The sequence below is a fragment of the Myotis brandtii genome, unplaced genomic scaffold, assembly GCF_000412655.1.
Source record: "Myotis brandtii unplaced genomic scaffold, ASM41265v1 scaffold1304, whole genome shotgun sequence".
Classification (NCBI taxonomy): Eukaryota; Metazoa; Chordata; class Mammalia; order Chiroptera; family Vespertilionidae; genus Myotis; species Myotis brandtii.
Window position 1 is genome coordinate 119,989 of NW_005354612.1, and position 9,959 is coordinate 129,947.

A 9,959-nucleotide genomic window follows, 5' to 3' on the forward strand; every position below is an offset into this window, starting at 1 on the left:
CCCTGGTGGAGAGGCCAGAGAAGTACCCACAGCTGCCTGGTTGGGCGCCTCTCTGGCCCAGAGCCTCTGTCATGCCTCCTGCAAGCCTGGGCCCAGGCAGAACAGGACCCCTCAGGACTACTGTGGTCTCAGCGCTGGGTCCTGGGTTTCACCAGCCTGGGTTTCTTCCCTTGGTGTGGCTGATCTGAGTTTCACAGAAAAGCCTGGCTGATGCTGGCTGTGCTGAGCCTCAATGAAGAGTTTTGCATGCAGCAAGGAAGAGCCCTCTGGGACCCTCCTCCTCCACCTTCTCCTCATCTCCTCCTCCTCTTCCTCCTCCCAGCCATGGTCACTTCTCCAGCTGCTCCAGCAGTGAGTTGCCTTCTGAGTCAGGGGTCTTAATGCTATTGGTCCTGACGATGCAGGTGGGGTGATGCCGGCTGAGCAGCAGAATGAGCTGCTGCCACTCCTGCTTCAGCTCCTCCATCTGGGTTTTCAGCTCCACATTCATGAGCTCCAGCCACTCAGATTCCCCCTGCAGACACTCCTCCGCTCCTTCTTCTTGTTCCGGCATCGGGCTGCCACCACTTTGTTCTTTTCCCGGCGCCTTTTCCTCCGCTCTCTTCCTCACCTAGCTCACTTTTCACAGGTTGAGGCCTCTTGCCCCGTTTCACCTCCAGGAAGTGCAAAGGGGTGATCATGGCCCCAGTGTTGTGGATGTCAGTGTATTTCAGCTCTTCTGCAGCCAGGGCCAAGGTGGGGAGTCCAGTCAGGGGGCCGAGCCCTGGCAGAGAGCCCGCAGTCATGGAAGGGTCCGGGATCTGCCCAGGCATCATAGCAGGAGGAATGGAAGTCCAGCCCTGCAGAAGCCACAAGGGGAGGCGGTGACCCCGGGGCCTGGGCCAGGCTGCAGGCACCTTGCCCGCTCAGGAGCCACCTTGGCACAAGCCACTCCCTGCAGCATCCACCGCAGCCAGCACCTCCGTCCCCACTAGGGAGCATCCCCCTGGCAGGCTGTGGCAGGCGGCCTAAGTCTCTCTCTTTGAGGTGATCAATTGTGGGGCTCTGCCTGCCTGCCAGATCACCCTTAACTACTCACCTGCCTACCTGATCACCTCTAACCACTCTCCTGCCTGCCTGATCACCCCTAACCACTCTGTCTGCCTGCCTGATACCCCTAACCACTCTGAATGCCTGCCTGATCACCCCTAACCACTTGCCTGCCCCTAACTGCTTGCTGGGGGGCAGGGCCAGCCTGGGCGAGGGGCATGGTGGTTCTGGTCTCTGGTCATTCTGGTTTTCTGCCATTTCAGTCACTGGGCTTTTATTATATAGGATTCCTTGCTTTCTAGCTTTTTTTCTTTTATTAGGAGGTAGAATCTATTCCCCACCCCATGAATCTGCCCTGGAACCCTACCCAGCTACTATGAGAGCAAGTGGGATAATTTACTAGCTAACGGGAGATCCCAGGTACAAAGAGGATCCATTCCACCTGAGACCATCCTAGAATAACCAGGCCCCAGCCAACCTGGCAGTTTAGCTAGAATCAGAATTTCCTCAACTGACTACAACTTGAGCCCTGCCCCATGTCTATGTGTTTGCTGTTTTAAGGCACCCTGTCTGCTGCTGGTTTGTTGCACATCAGCTGACTGCCTTTGGACTTGAATTACAATTTTTCTGTAGGTCTCCAGCCTACCTATTCTTCAAATTATGGACTTGCCAGCCTGCCTTTCATTTCTCTAGCTTTCCAAGTGTCTCCCTACCTCATCCACTGGACCTATGACTTTAGAATTAACTGTATCAGAAACACAGTGTTGCTCTTGGTAAATATTGATCAGTTTGCTTCTCTTCCCAAAACTGAAAATACAAAGGAGAAATTTACAGCATTAGATCTTGACTATAAGCTTCATTCCAGTTCATTTTCCAGGCTTTTCCATCAATTTATTTTTTCCCTTTTTTTATTAAATTTATTGGGGTGACAATGGTTAATATGATCACATAGGTTTCAGGTGTGTTTTCTATGTTACAAGATATGTCCATTGCACTGTTTGCCCACCACCCAAAGTCAAGTCTTCTCCCGTCACTATATACCAGGCCCCCTTCACCTCACACGCCCTTCCCTCTGGCAATGACCACACTGCTCTTTGTGTACATGACTTTTAGTGAGATCATATGATTCTTAGCTTTGTCTGACTTATTTCACTTAGCATAATATTTTCAAGGTCCATCCATGTTGTTGCCAATGGCAGTATTTCATCCTTTCTTATGGCTGAGTATATTCCATTGTGTATACGTACCACATCTTCTTTTTCCAGTCTTTGATTGCAGGGCACTTTGATTGTTTTCATGTCTTGGCCACCATGGATAATGCTGCAATGAACATAGGGGTGCATATATCTTTGCAAATACATGTTTTTTAGTTTTTTTGTGTTTTTTTTTTGTATATACCCAGGAGAGGTATTATTGGGTCATGTGGTATTTTTTTCCAAGCTCTTTGCCAAGAATTTTGCCCATAAAAATAAATGTTCAATCACCTCAGAGAGGTTGTAGTCTAAAGTAGAATGATTTTTTCTTTAACTTTGGATAATCTTCATTATAAAATCTGCATTCTATAACTTCTCATGTTGAAATACTTTGTACAGTCAACTATGAGAAAGGAACAATGGGATACATCTGTACTCTCTATTATGCCTTCTGTTCTCCCACACGCTCCTATGGGCAAAGGGTTTACCCTAATCAGAAAGCACGTTTCCTTCTTGCAGCAAATGGATCTTGTATTCACTGTGCATGTGTTTGAGTGTATGCATGGCATCATCTCCCCATTTTTTATGATAACAGCCATTATAGAAAAATGCAGTAAACTGCAACATTAAGTGAAAAATTCAAGCAAAAAAGAACAGACTTTCTCTCTCCTGTAGGAGGATGAAGTGAAAAAGTGGAATGTTGTAACATCCCTCTTCCCTGGGAGATTTTAGAGAATTCGGGCAGCAGACCCTGGGCCCTGTGACTTGCTCAGCCTGTATTGGGCACCACAGGTGTCTGCGGAGCAGGCAATGGTGGTAGCATGGATGGGCAGCCTTCTATTCTTCTACTGGCCTGTCTTTGAAGAGGCCTCACCAACTCTTCCATGAGATGTGTTTACAGGTTAGCAATAGGTGGCTAGCACCCTGGATAAGTGGAGAGAGAATTAGTTACAAAAAGGAAAATAGATAATATGAGATATGGTCATCAACTCTTAATGCACATATAATTTGGGTTCCACAAGGAGATAAAAAAGAGAATGGGGCAGAAGCAGTAGTTGAGGAGATAATGACTGAGAAATTGCCATAAATGTTGAAATCTTCATGTGTCATATTGAGAAAGCTTTATAAAGCAAGACAAATGCAAAGAAAATCCCAGTTAGACATATAAAACCCAGATTGATGGAAACCAAGATAAAGAAAAAAATAATAGCAGCCAGATGAAATGAGATCACCTTCTATGGAGTAAGGGTGTCAGCTGTCTTCCCAGGGGCATGACCCCTTTATTGTGCTTAAGGAAAGTAAATTCCAACTTGGAATTCCAAGTCTAGTAAAACACGCTATTTAAAAAGATCACAAATAAGAACATTTTCTGATAAAGCTAAAGTAGAAATGATTTATTACAAGCACATCCTCTACTGAGAATGATCCAAGATGAAAACTATGACAAGAAGAAAGAATGAAGGGGTGTGGCTTAATGTAAGTGAAACTCTTGTAAACAATAATAACATCAGCAATAACATATAATACACAACACAGTATACAGTGGAAAGAGGTTACTCAAAATTAAACTGTATTAAGATCTTTGTATCAAATGTGGTAAAAGTATTGATTTGTAATAGATTTTAATAAGTAATAATGCATATTATCTACCTTTAGGAAGATTAACTATTAAAATAGTATGTGTATTTACTAATAGTGCTAACAAACTAATAAAAGGGATGTGAAATAATAACAAATTACTTCTCAAATATATCAATATAGCACTGAGTAAAACAACTAAAATTCCAACTGGAAAACAACAAGGATCGACTGATTACACTTTAAGAAGAAAGAAGACAAAGAATTAACTTACACGATCTTTACAAACAGAGTAGCTTAAGTGTAACGATTGGGAATACTGGGTGGGTTAGAAGATGGTTAAGCTACACTATGCAATCACAGGAAGAATGTGGATATAGCCATAGTTATACAAGTGAAAGTATGCTACCATACAGAATGCTTTGCAAGAGATACAATGGGGGCATTTAATTATGGTAAAATTTCCATTTTTCAGTAGAATGGGTTCAAAATTTGTATATACATAAAGAGCAGAGCCTCAAAATATATAAAGCAAAAACTTATAGAAGTAAAACAAACAAAATTAGAACTGTAACAAGAAATTTTAGCAGAAAGAAAAGACACAATATCAGCATTTTTTTTAAAGAAAGGATTTCCCAATAATCCCCCAGATATTAAAAAGATTCTTAGGTGATATTTTGCACTTTTGAGCACTGAATTTTAAAATTTATCTAAAATAACCAGAGATAATGTCAGCTTAGCAAAGCTGACATAAGAGAAAACAGAAAAAAAGAAATAGTCTTATGTCCATGGAAGAATTCAAATACATGTTTTGAGACTTGTTAATAAAAAACAAACAACAAAAAAAACCAGTCATGGGCAGAGGGCCTCAGCAGCTAATTGCACCAACTCTATAAGAATGGAGTGTCCTCAGAGTGTGAGGCTAACCCCCTTCTCCAAGCCTTTGATTCATCAGTACCGCTTATGTGTTTTATATGTTGGAAATGAGGTATATTTTGCATAAAAACAGCAAGTTGCATTTTGTTCAGTGAATATATAGGATGCTTTGCTGAGTGCTGGGTGTCTAATGAAGAAAAAGGCTTTTGCCACCTCTCAGTATTTGAAGTGAAATTACACTGGCATATTCTCTTGGGAAAAGTCCAGAATTCCAGTTTTGGCGTCGGACGGATAGGACATATTTGCTCCTCGCCGCAGCCACAGTCATTGGAGAGGGGGCTTTACATTTGATTTGCTCCCACGGTGAGGCCTGTCCTGTGGACAACAAACCCCACACGTCTGTGGTTTAATAAGAATGTGCTTCTTATTCATGCGAAGAGCCCGGAGAAACTGTTTCTCTGCAGCAGTTCCTTTCAAACAGCGACCTGGAAATCTCGTTAAGATTTCATTCGTGTCCACGCAGTAACTGCACCTGACTTTAGGACGATTCCCGCAGAAGAGGGAGCGTGAAGAATCCGTCACCGAGGCGGTGCGGGCTGGCCGGGGATCTGACACAGAACGGAGCACCGGCCCTCCCGTGGCTCCGGGTCTGAGGCAGCCACCTGTTTGCTTTCCTCTGTCTGCATCCCTTGCCAGCCTGGCCCACTTTAGACTTTTTCCTGTTCTAGCCAGCAATCTTTTGGTTATTCCGTAGGAAGTGGAACCTTCCAGAAATCATTTAATGGAGAAAAGGGGGAAGGAAAGAAAGACCCAGCATTGTTGAGCAGTGGCAGAGGGCAGGGCAGGGCAGGGAGCCTGGGTGCCCATCCAGCTGGAAGCCCAGGCCGTGCCTGCGGGAGACAGAGTCGCGCAGTAATTCCAATCACTTCTACCGTGTGCTCTGTACAGACCTGAACATATTATGTTACAAAAATCCCATGCGCAGGGGAACAAAACTCTAAGAAAATAAAAGTCTTCAGGGGCCTGAGAAGTATAAGGCATATCAATGGCTTGCCATTCACTGGGTCATTCTTCACAGTTTACTTGATAAACTGTATCTTTAAAACAGAACTATTACTGGGGGTTGGGGTTGATTATACCAATGACATTCAACTTAGCATATATTTCATGTTCATAATGAGAAGTTTGGATGGCTGTGATCTGTCAGAGTTCTATTGTCTACAGCTGTTCCTATGGAAAAGAATGCATTAATCCTATCTCATAAAAGACAAACAGGGTAATTGACCGTACCTTTGCTACGCTTCCCATTGGCTAATCAGGGTGATATGCAAATTAACCGCCAACAAAGATGGCGGTTAATTTGCATATGTAGGTGCAATCATGGGAGGCGAAAGGGGAAGGACGGAAGAAAGGTGATCAAAAACCCAGGCGGCAGGCAAGAGCCGGCCCTGGATCAGAGAACTGGGGCACCTTTGCCCGCCCCCAGCTGGTGATCGATCAGAAAGCGGGGCTGCAGGCAAGGCGGCATCCCCGGGACCCAGGAGCCGCCTTGCCTGAGGCCTGTGATCCTGATTGTGAAGGCTTGGAGGTGGCTCTGGCCGTAACAGACACGAACAGGGACAGGGGGCTGGCCTGCAGCCTCCACAGCTGAGCGCAGGCCCAGAGAGGAGACGGCGGGCCTGCCTCCCGCAGAAGCAGCGCGAGTCCCTTCGGCCTCCCATGGAATCTGCACGAGTCCCTCCATGCTCCAGCAGAAGTGGCGTGACTCCCTCCCACCTCCCACGGAATCAGCGTGGCTCCCTCCTGCCTCCGGGGGAAGCAGCTCAGCTCCGGGCGGTGCACTGCGGTTCCTGCCAGCTCCCGTGGAAGCAGTGGGCAGCCTACTGCGCAATATTGCGCACTGGGCTACTAGTTAATAAATAATAGTACAAGAATAAATTTAATGATAATGTAGAGTCTTAGAGACTTAGAGACAAATTAATTGACTAGTGGCCTGGTGCATGAAATTCGTACACAGGGTAGGGGTGGGGGTGTGTGTCCCTCAGCTGAGCCTACACCCTCTCCAATCTGGGACCCCATGGGGGATGTCTGAATGCTGGTTTAAGCCCACAGGGATCAGGCCTACACCAGCAGCCGGACATCCCTCTTGCAATCCAGGACCGCTGGCTCCTAACCACTCGCCTGCCTGATCGCCCCAACTGCCCCCCTGCCGGCCTCATTGCCCCCAACTGCCCTCCCCTCCTGACCTGATCGCCCTAAATTGCCTCTGCCTCAGCCCTGCCACCATGGCTTTGTCCAGAAGGATGTCCGGAAGGTCTCTCGGAGCATATTACCCTTTTATTAGTAGTATAGATGTTTTTCCTGAAGGTGTTATTCTCAGAGAAATTTGAGAAACACATTTAAATCAAGGATCTCTCATTTCATAAAAGAACAGGGTGTTTTATTTACAGGCACCTTGGTGTGTCTGCGCTGGACGGCTAGAATCAGAGGCGATCAGCTTGGGACTGGGGCAGAATATGACGGTTGAGAGAACTGAGGAAGAAACTGAGTTTGTGCCTCTATATGAAACAGCTGAGAATAAGATCTTCTGCAAACCCCAATTCTACAGACATAACTGTATTTCATTACGTGAAACCTACATTTTTTTAAAGAAAAGAGGAAGTTAAAAAGAAAACCACTTACATTTAATCGTTTAAATTTTTTTCTTGTATGTTTAAGAAAATAAAACAATACTATCAATAGAGTTTCATAACTTTATTAAGTAACCCTAGTTAATTTCAGTGTACACATAAAGGACCTTCTAGGCTTTTGGCTTGTACGAGGCTATGCCATGCCTCTGAAGCCTTGGTAAAAATAATTAATTGAGAGTCAGCTAAACTCTTGGGCTCAAACTTCGATACTTTATTGATATTGACACCTGAGATAAATGAAGCAAGAGGAGGTTCACCATATAATTATGGAGCCCTGTTCGCACAGGTTGCTAATCACCTGGAAAGCAGAAACAAACTCAAAATGGTCTTGGTAAATGGAAAATATTCGTGCAAAAATGAACAAATTCAGTAAGGGCTTTGAAAAGTAGTACACCCATAAGAGGGGAAACTGTTAAAAACATGAGGAAATATTGTACAGTTTAAAATGCATAGGATATAAGTGAGTCAGTGGTGGTCCCATTGTGTCCAGGGGTGAAAACAATCATAGTGAACGCAGCAATGGTATTCTGCTGTAATTTTTTTTTACCACAAAACAAAACTTTCTGAATTTTTGCTCTATATCCACCTAAATAGAAATATTTTTTTTCTGTTTAACCTATCTCTCATCTAAAATGATAAAAATGGCTTCATAATCCCAATAATTTAATTATGATTTCAGGATAAATTTTTGCTATCTTCTTAGAAATCTATCTCTTCCCCTCATCCAACGTGATTGAAAAAATAGCATGTGCTATGTGCCAAACTATGTTACATGTGTCACTGCTATGAGACTAGTGCTACTGGTCCCGTTTTACAGCTGAGGAGCTATTCTCATTGAGGGTATGTAGTTTGCCCTGGGTCCTTGGAGCTCATGGCTGATTGGACACCTGGCTTGCCCTTCTAGGATGCCCTTATGCCATGGCTACGAGTTTCCTAAGCCTCTTGGTGCATTTCCTGCTAGGTGACACATGTTCCCTTGTTATATGTTCTCGGTATCTTTTCTGCATTTACCCAAGGCTGCTTGACTCCAATATTCTACAGATATCTACTAGCCAACAAGGAACAGTGGTATTCTAGCAGTTAAGGTATAACCCTCTCACAATCTGGACCCCTTAATATCTGATACAGCAAGGTTTTCCTATAGGATGTAGGTGTAACTTTAGGGAAATATATGTAAAGGGACAACCATGATTAAGCTAAAAGTGATGCTAAATCCAGCCTTTCTCTTGATCAGAATCTTGTTGGCTTTCGTTTGTAGAGAATCATTGTAGCAAGAATTTTCATTGACTGAGTACCTTCTAAGCACTCGGTACTATATAAGCATTTTTCCATATATTATTTCATTTAATTTTCTAATTAAGAGATAAAATAATCATCTTTTTACCTATGAGGAAAAATGAGCCTTGGAGAGGTTAATCATCCATGATCACTTAGCTGACATTGGTAAAGGTGGGATTCAATTCTGGGTCTGTCCACCAAAGGAAACAACACACTGTTCAGCCAGGAAAAGGATTCTGATGACAGAATGGCTTCATTATACAGGCAAATGTTCAAGTTCTTTATGATGAAATGAACACAAAAGGGGTGTACATTAAAGAAAAGTAGTGCTTACTGAACAATTAAAAAAAACTTTTTGATTGTCATACTCACTAAAAACAAAACAAAACAAAATAACAAGCATATTGTATTAACCAGGCCTTTCTGTTTCTGTGTTCTGATGCTCTGACTCCTGGAGCCTCACTCACCTGAAAAGACTGCCCCTCCCAGGGATGACCAGTTCCTGGAAGTAGTAAATGACTTGTTTAGGAGTGAGCCTTTCAAATGCAAACCAACCAGTCTTTAAATTTATCTTCATTGTTGAGAGTATTACAGATGCCCCTTTTTCCCCATTGACTCCATCCACCCTGCAGCCCCTTCCAGGCCTTGACCCAACTATTGTCTGTGTCCATGGGTTATGCATATATGCATATAAGTTCTTTAGTTAATTTCTTCCTGCTCTACCCCTCCCCCCTTCCCTCTGGGATTCATCAGTCTGTTCTATGTTTCTATGTCTCTGGATCTATTTTGTTCATCAGTTTATTTTGTTCATTAGATTCCACATATGAGTGAGATCATGATACTTGTCTTTCTCTGAGTGGCTTATTTCACTTAGCATAATGCTCTCTAGGTCCCTCCATGCTCTCTCAATGGGTAAGAGACCCTTCTTTTTTCACAGCTGCAGAGTATTCCATTGTTCCACAGAATCACTCCAGGCCACCTGGCCTCATCACCCCAGCGCCAGGTATCCAACAACTAGTGACAACCTTCTCTGAGCCTGCTGAAATTATTGAAAATAGTCATTCCTAAACTGCTTCCTCTCCCTCTCACAGTCTCTCCCACCGATACCACGATAAAGGCTCTTGCCTACCCTCACTCCCATTCCCTTCTGACTGACCCCGGTGCTCCCCCTGCCTGACCCTACATGGTGGGGAACTGTGAGTACAACTATCTTTTCAGTGACCATGTCTCCTGACCTGTCAGCCTCACCACATCTGATAATAAATGGACATTTTAAAACATACACCTGAACATCTCAGATATCTTTCTTCTTAGA

The 9,959-nt window shown here is 43.9% G+C and overlaps 1 pseudogene; it reads right to left on the reverse strand.

The window, feature by feature from the left end:
• Window positions 1-328: 328 nt before the first annotated feature.
• Window positions 329-888, reverse strand: LOC102258385 (annotated as a pseudogene).
• Between the last annotated feature and the right edge of the window lie 9,071 nt (window positions 889-9,959).